Source organism: Psammomys obesus, unplaced genomic scaffold, assembly GCF_907164565.1.
Source record: "Psammomys obesus unplaced genomic scaffold, mPsaObe1.curated_primary_1811, whole genome shotgun sequence".
Taxonomy (NCBI): domain Eukaryota; kingdom Metazoa; phylum Chordata; class Mammalia; order Rodentia; family Muridae; genus Psammomys; species Psammomys obesus.
This window is the reverse complement of record NW_026585742.1, coordinates 5,760,482-5,779,579: the sequence shown is the minus strand read 5'-3', so window position 1 is coordinate 5,779,579 and position 19,098 is coordinate 5,760,482. Positions and strand designations below refer to the sequence as shown.

The 19,098-nt window shown below is 40.8% G+C and overlaps 1 protein-coding gene across 2 annotated transcripts in view; it reads right to left on the bottom strand.

Moving 5' to 3' along the window:
* Nucleotides 1-19,098, bottom strand: part of Atxn7 (ataxin 7) — a 122,005-nt gene that overhangs the window by 60,333 nt on the left and 42,574 nt on the right. The window lies entirely within an intron of this gene.

Genomic DNA, 19,098 nt, shown 5'->3' with positions numbered 1-19,098 from the left:
AATTTAAGCAAGTATTTCATAGTATACATACTATTTAAAGTATTTTCAATGAATGGCTAGATAGCACTTTTTAACTTGGCAAATATTTTAGCAGACCAAACCAAGGGAAGGAAGAAAGGAACTGAGTTTGCAGATGCAGCTCAGTGGGAGAATGCTTGCCTAGCTTGAGGAAGGCCCCGGGTTCAATCTCTAGCCCCTACAAAATAAGTAATTAGTAAAAAGTAAGGGGGGTGGAGGGGGCTAATTGGCCTCTTCTCTCTTTCCTATAGATTCATTCCACTTTTCTCACATAACAGTACTGGTTTTATAAAATAAGAAAATACCATGGATGATGTCAGAAAATGATATCTAAAATATCAAATTGGCAATCTAATATTTACAAATGGCTATCGCTAGCATTGTCTTGAAAGTATCTATTATACTAAATTGCACATAAATAGCCATAAATCTGAAATGTACTATGGACACTGCAATTCAGGGATGCAGGCACATCACTGCATAGCTCCTCTGTCTTGTTTTCTCACTTTATCCTGGCAGCTTCTCGTATAGTCCAGTATGTCACCACTCTCCCAAAGAAGAAAATGAGTTGCAGTGTGGCAAAGCACTTGTCTAGCGCCAACAACAGGGGTTCGATACTGATGCAAACAGTGGCTTGAACTTGTTTTCCTCTTTAGAGTTGAAAAGTATAAAATGTCTTTAAGTAATAAATATTTTCATTCATGAAAACAAAGCAATTAGCCTTATTTAATAACAAATTAAAAAACATTTTAAATGGTTCTAACTTCCTGTTAGCCTGTGCTGAACTGTGCCCATCATTTCTGACTGTACTTAATGATTGGCAGTGTTAGGTAATGCGCATGCTTTAGCTAGGCATGGCAGCAAGTGCTGGAGTTCCAGCACTTGGGAGGCTGAAGCAGGAGAATGATTTCGAGGCCAGCTTGGACTATAGTAGTGCTGTATAGCAAGATGTCTCAAAAACCAAAATCAGTCCATCTATATATACATTCAGATACTTCTGGAGGCTAAAACTCCCTACCCCTGTGAACCCAAGGCAAGTTAGAAAAAAACAGGGCAGCCTGTACTCTTGTGGTTAAGTGCCTGCCCAAACTGCATGATGCTCCAAGAACAACACCCAGTGATGATTAATAATAATAATAATAATAATAGGAAGAGAGAAAATGTATAGATTCTTGCAAGTAAGTGACTGATATTGACACAATGACCATTATAAAGAATATAATGTCTTCTTTACATTATGGTTTCCTTCACTCTTCAGTAACTAGCAAATATGAACAGGAAGGCTATTCTGTAAGGAATCTATATTTCTGTTAAAATTTCAATTTCCTCAAAAACTTAGTGTCACTTGAAATTTATCACGACAATTTGAAAAATCACAATCATAGCTGACTTTCATTGACTGACACTACTGCCAGGTTATGTGCTGAGCGTTTTTATATGGCCTATCATACTTGTTTTCATACAGGTATACTTACGGCCTCAATCATGTCCATCCATTCTTCTACTCTCACCCCTCCCTGCCCTATTCTACTTACATCTAAAAATAATCCTACAACAGGATACCACCCATTTTACATAAGGAGAAATGAACTAGTGTTGTATCTCCTGACAAGAAAGCAGCACAGCTAGGACTCAGGTTTGCATGCTGTAGTTCAGTCCTTGCCTCTCACCACACTGTGCACAAAGGAAACTTATTGTTGAACCAGCTCTACATTTTGCTTCCAACAATCTTTCCCACTCTAGGTAAATGATACTATTTATCCTTCAATGGCTGAAATTTAAAACTTAGATGCTCAGTCCCAGCACAATTGAAGACCTGGGTTTAACAGTCAGTATGAAAAAAAAACAACAGCAACAAAAAAACAGCAAGTACCATCTTTGAATTCTCCCATCCAGGTCACCTGCAGATCCCTGGTCCATTCTACAATCTCTGTCATGGCTCTCCAAGGCCACTGGTGCAGGGCTACCAGTACCCTTCCTGTGGATAGTGGACAAAGTCTCCTAAGTAGCTACCAGAATGCCCTTTTAAAAACTTCCACTGGGTCACAGCGGCTATTTAAAATTCTCTGGCAACTTCTCCAATGGCATTTATGAATAAAGTCTGAGCCCTTATATTAGATGGCAAGGTGTGCTTAAAATTACTTCCCCCGTTTTCCTCTGTTCCCAACTCCCGACCCTAACATAAACCCCTCTTAGCTCCCTCCACTATAGCAGACTGACACCCTTTTCACCAACAGACCTAGAACTCTCTTTCCAAGCCTGGTGTTGCAATTGCTCTATATGAAATGCATGGCACTTTCTCAAACATTAGGTCTCAGCTTAATTGTCATCTCCTCAAAGGGCCACTTCCTACCTCTTCACAATTATCTACTCTGTCACTGAAATTTTCAGCAAAAAAGCTAAGATATGGGCTGCTACCACTCTGAATCTCAGTTTTCTCAAAACAGATGTGACTTCAGGTAATTTCTGTTAACACCCTGTAAGTTCCTCACTTGTCAAAAACTGTTGACCACTGTGCCTCTCTTCCCTTTTTTGTTTTTTTTGAGACAGGCTTTCTCTGTGTAGCCTTGGCTATCCTGGACTCGCTTCGTAGACCAGGCTCATGTGCCTCTGTTTCCTCTAGTGCTGGGATTACAGGCATGCACCACCAATCCCAGCTGACCACTGTGTCGCTTACACTGAATATCCACAAGGTGGACACATAAGTAGAGTAAATACAGGCAACAACTTACAGAAGCTTGGTCCTGGATGTGCTCACTCAGTGGTTTCCCAGTTTGTGATGTAGAAGTCACACACCACTGTTGTAGTGGTCAAGAACTAAGGCACAAATTAGTACATGACAGAACCAAGGTTTGAAGTCACATCGGCTACTCTCACAATTCCGCTTCTCTTCCCCTTCACCTCTAAGCTATTCTTACTGCGAGGGCCCAAAGTCAAGATCTGGTTACTTCCATACCCCCCACACCCTGACAGTTCTAACTGGGCCAGTTTCTCCCCTTCCCTACCTCCAGATCCAACGACCTATAAAGCATCTGTACCACTTCTTTACTTGAAAACACATTCAGGCTTCCAAGTGGGTTTAACTCAGCTAAAGAGTCAACCCATTCTGTGAGACGGATTCAGAATTCCACCAACTTGCCTTACTTTGCCACAGTCCTAGCTTTGGATCAGAATGGCTTCCCGTTCCCTTTTGTACAAAGAAATGGCTCTAGTGTTCTCTCTGTCAGGTTTCTATCTATGCCATTTACATCTCCCTTTCATCCTTCACACTTTCAATAAAGATCAAAGACTAAAACATTACAAATGCATACTTCTACATTCTTGGGTTGACAAAGGCCTTGCCTTGCCTACCCAGACTTGAGAACAAGCTCCATTCGTAATCTTTCTGTAGTTTGGTATAAGCACTAAAAACTAAGATCCATTAACTGGCTTGTAAGGCCCTAAATAACCGGCCTCAGCCACTTGCTACCAGGCGATCTTTTCTAATTCACACCATTTGCCTGCAAATTTCATGATTTCCTTGTTTTTATTTGCTGAGTAGTATTCCATTGTGTAAATGTATCACAATTTTTGTACCCATTCCTCATTTGAGGGACATCTGGGTTGTTTCCAGATTTTGGCTATTACAAATAAAGCTTCTACGAACATGGTTGAGCAAATGTCCTTGTTGTATACTTGAGCATATTTTGGATATTTGCCTAGGAGCATGTGGCTGGATATTGAGGTAGCACTATTCCTAATTGTCCGAGAAAGCACCAGATTGATTGTATATTAGAAATATAATATAGGATAAACATATTAAAATCTGTGTACGTAAAAAAGCTAAGCAAGAAGGAGGACCCTCATTCAGAAAGGCAAACAGGATAGACATGGGAAAAGGGAGAAAACGGAGAACAGGCCAGGAGCCAAACACAGAGGGCCTATGAAAGAATCTACCCAGCCGGACAAGAGCCAACCACAGAGCACCTATGAAAGAATATACCCAGCAGGGTATTAAAGCAGATGCTAAGACTGATAGCCAAACTTTGGGCAGAGTGCAGGGAATCTTATGAAAGAAGGGGGAGACAGAAAGACCTGGAGGGGACAGGAGCTCCATAAAGAGAGCAACAGAACCAAAATATCTGGGCACAGGGGTCTTTTCTGTGACTGATACTCCAAACAAGGACAATGCCTGGAGTTAACCTAGAACCCCTGCACAGAAGTAGCCCATGGCAGCTCAGTGTCCAAGTGGGTTCCCTAGTAATGGGAACAGGGACTGTCTCTGACATTAACTCAGGGGCTGGCTCTTGGATCACCTCCCTGTGACAGGGGAGCAGCCTTACCAGGTCACAGAAGAAGACAATGCAGCCAGTCCTGATGAGACCTGATAAGACTAGGGTCAGAGGGAAGGGGAGGAGGACCTCTCCTATCAATGGACTGGAGGAGGAGCATGGGTGGAATTGGAAGGGGATGGGGGGGGGGGGGCTACAGCTGGGATACAAAGTGAATAAATTGTAATGAAAAAAAAATTAAAATTTCAGCTTTATTTAACCTCCATGAACCTTAGTTTCCTTGTATATAAAATAGACTTCAAAGAATCTTGATTTTTTTTTTTTTATATTACTGAGGATTAAACAAGGTAATCTATAGAGATCACTGGGTGTCAAGCTAGAAAACCACCAGAAATAATACAGAGCAGAAATATCTATTCTGAGGACCCCAGTCCTCTGGCACATGGATATACACCAAAGAGTTTGCAATGTGATTTGACCCCTAGAGTGTTCTAGAGGTCTCATTCCTGACCACAAACTGATGTCCTGGAGGTCAAGTAGACGACACCAGAGAAGACCTGCTAAGGCACCAGCTGCAAGGGCCAGTGACTACACTGAAATTCAGAGAATTCAAGGCTTTTAGCAGGGAAGACACATTCTACAGAAGGTAACTTGAGCATGACTGTGCATCAACTTAAGGTGGAGGGTGGTCACCAAAAAGCTAATGCAGAAGTCAGAGAAAGACAGGAAGGTAAGAAAACACTGTAAGGAGGTGAGAAGCCTACAGATGTGGAAGTATAGCAGATGAAGGAATCCAAAGGCAACTCCTCAGTTTTTTCCTTCCTTCATCTACGCTAGATGTAGAGATTAGCAGCCAGGAATGGAATGACTTTCATGTGTTATGACAGAGCACTATGGGTTCAGATACAGCTTCTGGACTCAAGGTAGACATATTCAGATCCTCATTCTATGACTTTCTAGCCTGTACCTCATAGTCATGACAAAACATAAGAATAAAATACTCAGGACAGTGCCTACCACACAGTAAGTTCTATAGAAGACTGGAACATGTTTTAATCTTCCTCATTGTTGTCTTTGAGCTAAAAGTGGTTATGCTGACCTGGGCCCATTCTTCTCCTGCACCCCAAACTTCTCCAGGAATGAGAATGAGGTCCTACATCATAGGTAGCACCTGGCCCAATTAAACCTCCTATTGCACTGCTAATAATATGAAAACCAAGGCTTTAAATGCCTTGTAAGGCCTGCAGCCTTAAGACATGGCTGATGTCCCTTCAGCCCCAAAACCCTCTTCAGCATTCTGGTGTTCTAAAGCTCCCAGGTCCACCTCAGGGCCTTCGCTAATTTGGTTCTCTCTAAATGGAATGCTCTGCCTGGGTAGCTCTAAGCCTCAGTTTGTACTTCACTAGATACAATCCTCCCATCACCACCTACTTGAGGTCAGCAACTATTTCTTCAGACAAGTCTCTCCCAGCATTCATTATCTATTTGTGCTTGGGCTATCTCGGCTAAGATGTAGATGCCAGGAGGGCAGGGCTCAGTACCTGACACACAAGAGGCCTTTAACAAAAGAACCTGAAATTAGTCTTTGAAGTCAGCCGGTCTAAGTTCAAATCCCAACCATACTATGTAAAAGAAATGTGAAAATGTAGATGAGAAGGGGTAGTTTTGAGAAGAGAGAGTCCACACAGAGGTCTCACAATTGTCTTGCTGAGAGTGTGTTCAGGTGTGCAATACTGACTATTATTTTTACTGGGAGCAAACTATATTGGCTGCTACCCCTAACCTCAGTTTCTCTACAGCACTATCTCTTATAGCACTGCATTTTAAGTATAGATTACATATACTCAGACTTAAGTAAGTATATTTAAGTATAAGTATCCTGTGGCAGGTATCATGGCAAGAATTTGATACGTATCATTGATTCAGTAAGGCATTGTCTGGGTACTGAATATTTATTTGCGAAAGAAGCTGACAACCAAAAGTCTGTCTGAATTGTGGTATATAAAGGCAATCAGTTTGTAAGGACTGAGCACTTCCTGTACACTAAGTACAATGTCAAATATTAACTCATTTGACTTCTTGGGAACCACATCCCCACCTTCAGGAAAACTTAAGTAAGACACAGGAGGCTAGCCTGATTTCAGTCATAGAACCAGAAAGCTGAGAGCTCATCAGGTTTGAAAGCAGATGCTGTAAGCCGGGCGTGATGGCGCACTCCTGTAGGCAGAGACCAGCAGATCTCTGTGAGTTTGAGGCCACCCTGGTCTACAAAGTGAGTCCTGGACAGCCAGGGCTATACAGAGAAATCTTGTAGAGGAAGAATGAAGAAGGAGGAAGAGGAAGAAAATGAAGAAAGATGCTGTCCCTCTACTGCTTGCTGACATTATCTTGCCTTTCCTAAAGAGTTCTCGCTTTTCTATCAAACTGTATCAAGTCAGCCAAGGAGTTCCCATGTGGCAGCAAAGTTGTACTGGTCTTTCTGTATTATACACTCCCACTGTTCAAAGTTTCCTGGGATCCTCAGACTTACAGCCCCATTCATACTGGAAATCCCAAATGACCTGAGCACTGTGGAAAGCTGGTCTCTCAATAGCTTTAAATTTTAACCACACCCAGCACTAGCTGTTGTTGTTTTCTTCTTTCAAATAGTAACTCTCCGTAGAAGGTAATCAGAAAACTCTAATATTTAGAAGTCTTTGCATCAGAACCATTAAGTTTAGTTTACGTGCTGGGCGGTGGTGGCATACACCTTTAATCTCAGTGTTCTGTGTGTTTGAGGCCAGCCTGGTCTACAGGGAGTTACAAGACAGCCAAAGCTACACAGAGAAACCCTGTCTTGAAAAACAAAAACATGAAGTGAAAGTTTCTGGTTGTTTGAAGACTCAGCTGTGTCATGTGTTATTTTTCTGGAAGCTGTCTTGTGAGAGGGAACATGATCTTTTGCTGGGAGCTCTCTTGTGAGAGGGGCTTGACTTTGTCTAGCTGAAAACATCCGTGGGTGGATTCTGGGGAGAGGACATATATAGAAGCCCACGGACAGTGAGACATGGCTTTTTGGATCAATATCTCTCCTCCAGTCTTTGTGCTTCGACACTTAACTTCACAGAGAGAAATGTTCCAGAGAACTTCTCCGGGCAATCCAACTGAGTCTTGTGGTTTTCATTGACTTGGCCCAATCTGCTGAATGGTATGGATTCATGTTGTTGTTTTGTGTTAGTATTTCGACGGACTTCTGGTATCTGACAACAAAGAGTAGGCTCACCTAAGGAACTACTAAAAAAGTTTACAACCGCTTTTTCCTAATAACCTTCTTTTCTCCCACACCTCAGGTCAGTGGGTGGAAGGGGGTAGAGGTGTTGAAGAACTCGCAGACTGTGGGCTCTAAGTAGCAGCTACCCAACTGTAGCCTCAAGGCACAGTGTTGCTGCATTTGAAACCCTTGGAGACAATGGTAGCCACCTCAGTTAGCGCTCGCCCGCCTGTCTAAACAGTTAAGGAGTGAGTACAGCAGAGTTTAATAAAAAAAACCCTGCATTTACTGTTATCACTACTGTTACTGGGTTAGTCACAATCTCATCATTGCTCCGCTATTATTGTTACACCATATCTACCAAGGTTCTCACAGAGGGGATACAGAAAACACAGCCTCTCATACAATTAAGAAGAATACCCTCCATTGTGTAGAACTGGATATCCATTTAGTATGGCTGACCTTCTATACTCCACATCCTTAAAAAAACTAAAACTATTTGTGTATATTATACAACAGAATTAAACTAGAAATCAGTAACAGAAAGCCAACAGGGACATCTACCAACTTTCAAAATACTACAAGACACCTCAAATAACCCACGACTCAAACAGGAACTCCTAAGAGAAGTTAAACCAAAAAAACCTGAAATGAATGTAGATAAAATATAGCACTTAAATCATGGACACAGCTCTCATGCTTACATGTGGAAAATAAGAAGTTTTATTTTTTATTTTCATGTTTTCTTTTATGTTTTATTTCATTTTATGGTTCTTTTTAATTTTTTATGTTTTATTTCATTTCCTTCTGCAGTGCTATGTTTATTTTTTGAGGATCTCACCAGGTAGCCCAGCTGCCCTTCAGTCACTCACTCCTGAGTTTTTGGATTTCTTGGATATCACCCTGCCAGGCTTAATCTCAAAATTTAGTAACAAATTATATCCAAAGTAAGCAGAAATAATTTAAATGTAGGTATCAATAAAATTAAAAGGTTATCAATAAAATATAAAGCTGGTTGTTTTTAGAAGTCAGTAACACTGACAAAATTCATGCAAGACTTGGTGTAGTCTAGGAATGCAGGAAAAGCTATTGAATTGAGAACTAGGAATGTAATCCATGGTGTTAACAGATTAGAAAACATCATAATTATATTAACTGATGTAGAAAAAAAACTTTCAATAAAATTCAATAGTTTGTTATAAGAACAGAAAAAAGAGTAATAACTGAGAACAGAGAAAATCTGATTTGACACAGACTATTCATAAAAGCATCCAGCTAGAAGTTTATTTAGCAGAGAACAGATGCAGCCCTTCTAAGTTCCGGTACTAGGGAGCATCTACCCAGGCTGTTACTAAAGCAGTGCTAAAATCTTGTCCATGGAAATAGCAGAAATGTACACTAAACTGGGAGAAATACACTTGACCCTTCTGCATGATGGTCCATATCTTTTTATTCTGTTTTGTTTTGTTTTAATTCCCCAAGAATTCACAAAGGGGGGTGGTGGTGAAATGAACATAACACTTTAACAAGATTTACAGGAAAAAAGATCAAATGTATATATATTAAAAAAAAAAAAAAGAAACAACAAAACACAATTATCAAAGGGAGGCATGACCATTCACATCTGTAATCTTGGGTTCACACCATGTTGTTTTGTGGCCAACACAGGGAGAACCTTTTGGGAGCAGAGAGCAGAGCCAGTCAAATATGTTCTTCTAAACCAGCAATGACAACACAAAACTAGGAATCAGTTGGCTGCCTCCACCCAGCCGAGCATGTCAATAAGCACAGTTTTGCTTTCAGTGGGACAGAACATGTTAACATGTTGCTACAGCACAGCTGAGCATCATTCACAGTCATGAGAGCAAGAAGCACAGCAAACTAGAGAAACAGAGATAACTGCTTTAAAGGTTATTTTCTCAAATTAGCAAAATCCGCCAAAAATAAGGCCAAAATTGAGCCCAAAAGTACAGGAGCACAGACAATGCAATGTACAGTCAACCCCATCCATCGGAGGCCACATTTTCTAGTCACATTTTCTAGTTTTCTTTTCCTTTCTTCATTCTTTTTTTTGTTAAGATGGCACTTCTCTGTGTAGCCTTGCTGTCCTAGACTCACTTTGTAGACCAGGCTGGCCTTGAACTCACAACAATCCACCTGCTTATGCCTCCCCCAGTGCTGGGAGTAAAGGTGTGTGCCACCACACCCAATTTATACTTGTGTTTTCTTGCTCAACAGTAACAATGAGAATTAAGATGCGCTTAGTCCTTCATTTATCTTGAGAACACAGCTTTGTGACTCAAGTATATTTCATGGAAATGGCTATCCATCACTTGGAACCTATATAGTTTCAGGCTCCAAACTCAACTTTAAAAATATTTCCTGATGACTTATATACTTATAAAAGCACAGCAGGTTAAGGTCAAACACTGGCTAAGCAGGTCACAAGGACCAGGGTTCAAATATGGAACAGGTAAAAAAAAAAAAAAAAAAAAAAAACATACAAAAACAAAATAGCATCAAACAATCTAGAATAAAACCTGAACATCACAGATACTGAACGTTCTTCATATCACAATGATCTATGCGTTTCACAATCTAACCATTGGCCATGTGTACATCATGGCAAACCATCACTGTTTCCTGAGAAAAGACCCATTGGGTTACAATGTCTCCTCCTGTTTATGTAATCCCTTCACAAGCCAACCTATTGCCTTCATTTAGGTTGCTAGTATATTGATGAAGAGTTTTGTGCTGGTATTCTAAAGGGATACTGGTCTATAGCTTTCAAGCTCTTCTCTGTCTTGGTTTTGTCATCAACAGATACAACTGAAAGTGTCAACTCTTCTGTACTTTTCAAAAAACCGTACAGTACTGGTGCTGACTGTTGTACACTCTGAAGAGCTCACCACCAAGACCGTCCAGACCAGGGCTTCTCCAGATGAGACATGCTCATCACTGATCCGAACTGTGCCTGCTCTGCTCAGGCTTCCTAACTCTTCTTCAGTCACTGCAGAGAGTGTTAGTCATTCTATGCAATCTATCCTGTTTATCAAGTGTCAGAGAATACCCTTCCCTCTCTGTCAAGTCAGCAATGGTTGTGCCACTTCCATGCCTGACCTGATAGACACATTTTCAAATCTAGCTAAAGCCTTGCTCCCTTTATTGATCTTGTTCAAATGCCACTTTTGATTTCACTGATTTTCTGTTTTTCATGTCTCACTTATTTATTTCCACTCTAATCTACATTTTTTTCCTGTTTGTTCTAGATTTAGTGGTAAAATGCTGTTATTGACCTGAGCTTGTTTAACAAAGTTACATATGCTTCTATAAAATTTCCCTTAAGCAAGTACTACTTTAGTTATATTTTGATTTTACTATGGTGTAGTTAAATTTCTTTACTCTCAAAAGTATTTTCTCGTTTCTCACACTGGCTTGTCTGACCCACCACTTATTTAGAAGAATATTTATTAACTTCCACACACTTGTAAATTTTGCCTGTTTCTTCCCTTTATTGATGTCTGTTGTTATCACACTATGTTACAGAATACACTTGGAACAACGTCTGATTTCAGCCTTTTACAATGACCTCGGAGTATCTGATTCCAGCCATCAAGCGCAAGAGAGGGATGTACGCACACTTAAGGGTGTACTCTGCTGTAGCTGAGTAGGGCTAGTCATTGTTATTGTATGGCCAAGTCCTCTCTGTTTTGATTCTTTCTAGTCATATCTGTATTTCACAGTCTCTAACTATGAGTAATACCCCATTTCCTCTTTTGGGGTCAGTAGTTGTTTGTTTTTGCTTTGTGTATTTGGAGCTGCACTGAAAGACCGTGTACACTTAAAGTTTGCTTTTTCCTGGTGAGAGGACCCACTCCTGGTTACTATATGTCCTCCGAAGTCTCCACAGGTGTTTCCCATACAAAGTCAACCTTCTCTGAAATCAGAGTGCCTCTCGGGCTTATTCTCCAAGTACCACTGTGAGTCTTCTGCATCTTTCTGTTTACATTAAAGCGTCCCTTACACACGGCACACACTGTACCATTTTAGTTTAAAATCTACTGTAGCACTCCTTTTTAAAACTCTGCTTTATTTTAAAACCCGGCCTTCTTCCAACCAACCCCCTGGCCCTACCTAGAAGAGAGAAGGTTAGTGGGAAGAGGGGGCACAGACCTTTTCCTAGCTATTTAAGGTTAATGGGGTTTTGAAGGATATACCAATTTCTGTCAACAGCAAACTGAGCCACAGTCTCCTCCAAGCACCTATGCCCCAAACTGTTTCTCTGTCTGCTCCAAACCACCCCACCACCTGTCTCTGGTCTCTTCTAACTGCTACATACCACAGGCCAACACCACACACCACACCTTTTCTTTCTGGACTCTCATTTATATACTCAAGAGTCCTAGGCCACGACCCTCTCCATGCCACTCGAGGAACGAGGTAGGCTGGGTAAGGCTGTTACCAGCTGGCAACCCCTCTCCCCCCCACATAGACCATTAACAGCTGTAGACAAACTATAGCCCAACTAAAATCCCAAAGTTGGTATTAAAACAAAACCATATTTATATAACATAACTGAGGTTTTTTTTTTAAGATTTAGTTTTTTACTATGCATATAATATTCTCTCTGCATGTACACCAGCAAGCCAGAAGAGGGAACCAGATCTCATTATAGATGGTTATGAGCTACCATATGGTTGCTGGGACTTGAACTCAGAACCTCTGGAAGAGCAGACAGTGCTCTTAACCTCTGAGCCACCTCTCCAGCCCCATAACTGAGTTTTTAAAGGCAAAACTTCCATTATAACCCACTTTTATTAGTGCTTACTCCACTTATATTAAATGTAATTTCTGATAAGTTAGGATTCATACCTACCATTTTATGATTGGCTTTCTGTATGCACGGTATCCACTGCTGGTGGGGGTACTCTCTTTACCTACAACCACCTTTTGTGGAAAGCTTTCCAACATACTGTTCATTCTTCATTAAGAATGAAGAAATAAAAAAAATTATGTTATTGCAGTTAATGGTTTAATATCAAATAAACTAATCTACATAAAACCTTCTTAATTTACCCAAAATGTGAAACTTGTGAGAAAAGTTTAAGATCTACGTATATACAATGATTCTTATTATAAAACACCAAAAGCATAGGTAACAAAAGTAAAAACTGGAGCCGGGCACAGAGGGTAGGAGTAGGGGGCACGCCTGTAATCCAACACTCTGGGAGGCAGAGGCATGTAGATTGCTATGAGTTGGAGGCCATCCTGGTCTACAAAGCAAGTCTAGGACATCCAAGAATATACAGAGAAACTCTGTCTCGAAAAAAACAAAACAACAAAAAGGATATAAAAATTGGCAAGTATGAGCGTATCAATCTCAGAAGCTTCTATATAATAAAGGAAACAAAGCCACCAGGAGAATGGGAGAAAGTACTGGCAAACTACTCTATGACACGGCATTATTATCCAAAATATAAAAGAACTCAAATATTCAACGACTTCTCCAGTTAAGAAGTGGGCAAAAAGCTGGCTGTGGTGGTGCAATCGAGCACTCTGGGAGGCAGAGTTCAAGGCCAGCCTCGTCTCGAAGAGTCTAGGACAGCCAAGGCTATAAAGAGAAACTCTCTTTTGGGGAGCGGGGACAAAAAAGTGGGCAAAAGAGCTGGCAGTTCCCAAAAGTAGATATGTGAATTGCCTACAGTATATGAACAGTCAACATAACCTACTCATCAGCGAAATGCAAATCAAAGCCACAGGAGATACCATCTCTCTCTAGAAATGCTGACTACAATAAGAACTAAAACAACAACAAAATGCTGATAAGGGTGCACAGAAAGAGAAACTATGACACACTAAGTGGGAAATCCAAATTAGCACGGCCATTATAAAAACAAAAATACAGAATGGAAGTTCCTTAAAAGTTTCAAAACAGAACCACCACATCCCTGGTTCTCAACCTTCCTGATACCGTTCCTCATGCTGTGGTGACCCCCAATCATAAAATTACTTTCGTTGCTCCTTCATAACTGTAATTTTGCTAATGTTATGAAATGCAACGTAAGTATCTGTATTTTCCAATGGAATTAGGCAACATATGTAAAATGGTTGATCAACCCCCACTCCCACCAAGTCATGACCCACAGGTTGAGAACCACTGCACTAAACAGTTTAGCTACTTCAATGCTAAATGTACACTGAAAGGACAGGACAACAGTATAAGGAGGTGCCTGTACTCCATGCTGATTACAGTACTGTTCACAACAGCCAAGACAAAGTAAGTGTGCCCTAGCAGTCAGGGGGTGGAACATGCCTTTAATCCTGCATGCCTTTAAGCATGCAGGAGGCAGAAGCAGATGGAGTTCCTGTCCCCTTCAGGTCTTTCATCTCCCTCTTCTTTCGTAAGATTCCCTGCACTCTGCCCAAAATCTGGCTATAAGTCTCAGCTTCTGCTTCGTTACCTCCATCAGTAGAGTCTTTCAGAGGCCCTCTGTGGTAGGCTCCTGTCCTGTTCCCTGTTTTCCCCTGCTTCCGATGTCTGTTGCATTTGCCCTTCTGAATGAGGTTTAAGACTTTTCCCTCGGGTCTTCCTTGTTGTTCAGCTTCTTTAGTATAGATTTTAGTATGTATTCTCTGTGAGTTTGAAACCAACCTGGCCTACAGAGCTAGTTCTAGGAAAGCCAGGAAAGGTATCATTCACCCTTAAAAATAAAATGAAATTCTGTCTTTTGTGGGACATGTATGGAACTGGAGTATATTGTATTAAATATACACAGAAAAACAAATACCAATTTGCTCACCCATATCATAGAATTGGAAAAAATAGTGATGAAAAATATTAGGGTACAGGAAAAAATGAAGGGCAGGCTACTTAATGGGTTTAAAAAAGAATTCCTGAAAACTTTCATTTAAAAAAAGCAATCTTATACCCTAAACAAACAAGCAAACAAACAACCCAACCTAGTCTACTGCCATTTCTTTGCTTGTCCCATAAATGTTTTGATTGAAAACTGGACATTCTGAGAACATGGTGCTGGCAGCTCTGCAAACTACTTTCCAAGCCCCTGCTGAATGCGTGGCTTTCCACCCTTCAGAGTCTTACTTCATGCTGAAGCCACTGTTTGACTGGGAACTTTGTTTTCCTTATTTATCAACTTGGGGGGGGGGGGGGGACTGGAGTACTTGTGTGCATTTTCCCAGAGTGCATGTGCAGAGGCTATGTCTCTCCTCTTTCCACCACGCAGCTTCCCAGAACTGAACTCAGACCCTCAAGTTTCTGTGATAACTGTCTTTACCTGTTGAGCCATCTCACCAGCCTCTTTATTGGAAGAGTTTCAGTATGCAGCCCCAGCTGGTCTGAAATTAAAATTTCTGTTTCCCTCTCCTGACTGTTACCTGTGTACCATCACCCCTGGCTTGGAAACCGGCCTTTGCACAAACATAATTCTGACCACGAAGGCCAACCAAAGAAGTTTTGTTAAAAACTTCTGAGCCAACTAAGGAGCAGGTAGTTCACGGTTTCTCCTTGACCTTTACTTTCATCTTGCATAGAGCCTCAAGGTCAGACACAGATAAGAGAAGGGGCCTCCACAGGTCTTTCCTAGGCATGTTTACAGCCATATTGGCATGCAAGGTATTCAAGATTAAAAAAAAAAAAAAAAAAAAAGTATAGGTGCTCTTTAGAGCCTCAGGTAACTTAAAACAAAACAAAACAAACAAACAAAAAAACAAAGCTTCTCTATGTAGCCTTGACTGTCCTAGACTCGCTTTGTAAACCAGGCTAACACAGGTGTGTGCCACTGTGCCTGGCTGCCATTCAATTCCTTAATGTTCTTTTCTTTTTCTTTTTTTCCACCCCCCAGTTGTTAGCTACAACTGGTATTACTAGCTCAGGCCAAGTTTAATGAGAAATAATCGTTGGTTGTGTTTTTTTTCTTTTGCTTGTTTTCTTTTTTCCTTTGTTTGTTTGTTTGTTTGTTTCTATCAAATGCCTTGGTAGAGCATACAGAATGAATTCTGAGCTGGGCCAAATAAAGACAAGTCTGGGGAATAAAACCTTTGGGGGAGTTACCAGATAGCCCTGACTGATAACTCGCTCTGCCACTATCATACTTGCGAAGCTGTTGCTTTTCAAAGTTATGTGGAGGAATGGTTGTAGCTGAGTCCAAATAACACAGTCTTCAGTGTTTATAGATTTAGCCATTTTCTTTTCTCAAATATTTATCAGATCCTGCAAGCCTTTGGTTAATTTTCAAATGCTGACTGTAACTATTATTACAAGTATTATTGCTTTTACAGAAGGTCATATTTTTAAAAGGTTCTTCCTCTGCCAGAACTGAATAGATGCATTTTAAGAATAGATAATATAGTTGAGAGCAATGACACATGCCTATAATCCAGTACTCAGGGAGGCAGAGGCAGGCAGATCTCTATGAGTTTTGGCCAGCCTGGTCTACAAAGCAAGCCAATGTCTACAGCCTGGTCTACAAAGCAAGGCTACACAGAGAAGCCCTGTCTTGAAACAAAACAAAACAAAAAATGGATGATCACACTATCTGTTACTATTTTCTATACTGCTGAGACTACATAGTACTTGAGTACTTGGAGGGTGTGCACGGTGCAAATCAGGAAGAGGAAGGCTAGTCAGGAATGTCTGCAGAAGCAGCTGGAAAAGGCCACGGGTGTTTTAGCCTTGCGAATGACACTGAGAAGGTACAGAAAGGATTCAGAGATATTAAGGAGAAACTGTTGCCATGACTTGGTAATGACCTGGATACAAAGGTGGTGAGGTCAATGATGCCTGGTCTCCCTTCCTGTAGAACAGAATGGATGCGTGGAAGAATGCCAGGACTGAAAATGGGGCGCATATATACACATAGAACGTGAGCTCTAGGGACCAATGGCATACTCCAGAAGAAGCCAACAAAGCCGTCATCTTCAGAGTCTTTTGTTGTTGTTGTTTTCTTTCTTCGAGACAGGGTTTTTCTGTGTAGCCTTGCCTGTGCTTTCTGTCTGTAGACCAGGCTGTACTCGAACTAAGAAATCAACCTGCCTCTCCCTCCCAGAGTTCTGGGATTATAGGCATGTGGTACCGTGCCTGGCAATCTTCAAGATTCCTAACTAACTTTAGGGAAGTGCTTTATAAGTCAGGTCCTAAAACTACATCTTCTATACACAAACACATAAAAGGCATGTATGTTAACTGTCAATAAATTCAAAGTCAACCAGGAATTAGACTACAATCGAGCAAACACCTGAGTCCCCAGATCACACTTGAGTGACCTAGTTCTCCCCACACGCAGCTTTATTGGAAGAGAAGTCATAATAAGAATAAATCCCTGAATCTGAAAGACTGTTATACCCTCACACACATCAAGGTAATGTTCCTGTGATGCTTCTAGAAACAAATCAATCATTCTGTACACTTCACCATTCATGCCATAAGCTCTGCCTCATAGCTGATAGCACCTGGTCAAACTGGAGAGATGGATAAAAATAAGTACGTAAAACTAGATGCTTAAAAATGTGACTTCTTTAGTTTTAATGCTGACTCCTCTAAATATTCTCATACATTTTTAGTTCACTGTGTTCTTCAGTCCACACTTTACACATAGCTGTCTGTCTGGACTAGAACTTAGAAGCAGGAGACTTGGAAGGGAGCATGGGGAAAGGGGAAGGGACCTTCCCCTGTTGGTGTATGACTTCTATTCCCATTCTGTCGCAACACTGCAAACCTTCTTTTCTTCTCTTTCCTTGATTAAATTATGTGATGTTTGTTACCACTAGGACACACTTAACTGAAAGTTTGTTGTATTTAATTCCCTTGCTCATTTGTTTCAATGAGTTTCCCGAATTAATGGGAAACACCCCTCTTAGAAAGTCTGATGCAGCCAGAGATGGTGGCACTCACTTTTAATCCCAGCACTCAGGAGGCAGGGGCAGGTGGATCTCTGTTAAAGGCCACCCTGGTCTATAGAGCATATTCCAGGACAGCCAGGGATACACAGAAAAACCCTGACTCAAAACCAAAACACAACAGCAATAAACAAAAGGGGGGGGGGGAGGAACGTCTGATGCAGTCTTATCAGTGTTCCTTCTTCACACTCTGCAGTTTCAATTGGTCAACACACCTGAACAAGGTACTCAACTATCATTTGCCACAGCCAAATGCAAACAGATTCGGTTGGGTGATAACACCTTGAACAGCCACAGTTAATACTGTGCTCAACTCGAAGGTCCATTTGTCCACAAATCTGCTTTCTTTTGAGTGTTTCTGAAGAAATAGGTCAGATAAATGTTTAAAATACAATATAACAACAGCAGCCCTTGTGTCAAACATCTATAAGCATTTAATGGGCCATGAGACTAAGGAGTACATTACTTATTAATAGTCCTCACAATGCTGTGGTACAGGCACTCAACTTAGCCCAATGGGCAAATGAGGACAGGCACCAAGAGGTTAAGGAACTTGCTTAAAGTAACATAGCAGGAATAGGGCAGGGTTGATATTAAAGATTAGCCCTGACTGTGCCAGATCACAGTGAGTTCAAGGACTTAGTCCCTACAGAAAGGAAAGCTGCTTCTACTATAAATGTGGGTAAGACAGCTGTCTCTACAAAACTATTTCATTTGCTTTTTTTATACAGAATACTACTTAAAGCTTAATATGGACTAATTAACCCCCAATCACTTTAAATTACAATGTATAAAAATTATATTTAAAGCCAAGTGTGGTGGTGCACACCTGTAATCCCAAAACTCAGGGAGGCACAGGCAGGCAGATCTCTATGAGTCTGAGGCTAGCCTGGTCAAAGCGAGTCAAGGTTACACAGAGAAAACCTGTCTCGAAAAAACAGAACAAAACAAGATTTATGTTTAATAGGGCAAAGGGTATAGCTTAGAAGTAGAATGTGTATCATACCCAATGTTTAACCCTCAATACAAAAAAAAAAAAAGTATTTAATGTAGAGGAAGGGAGAGGGATACAAATATCTTTAAGTAAGGTATAAAGTATCCAAATATTTTTAAGAAAAATTAACAATATACTTTCTCAAGGGAAATTTAAAACACAAGAAGGAAAGGAATGGAGGGCAGATAGAGAAGATGGAGAAAGAAGAGAGCAGGAGAAATGGAGGAGAAGTAGAGGAAGGAAAGAAAGGAAGAGAAGATGAGGAGAGGAGAAGGGATAGAGGAGAGAGATGAGAGGAACAGAGGAAACTGTAATACATGCTAATAAATAAAAAAAAAAACACAAATTACTAATTTCCTACTAAGGTTTTGTCTTTTATTTTAATTAACATACTTCTGTCCTCCTGTTTCGGGGGGGGGGGGGGGAGCAGCCTACACTGCTTACTTATTTATGCCCAAGCTTATCAGTAATGCCACGGTCCTATCTCTGCAAACAGTTGGTTAATTAACTTGTACCCCATCTCTGGCAGTCTGCCTAAGCAAGTGAGGAGCACAAATAATGACACTCAGCTGGGCAGGACATCACACACTGCTTTTAGATTTCTTGGGTTCTTACCATTCAGTTATGGCCTTTATTTAAATGGGCTTATG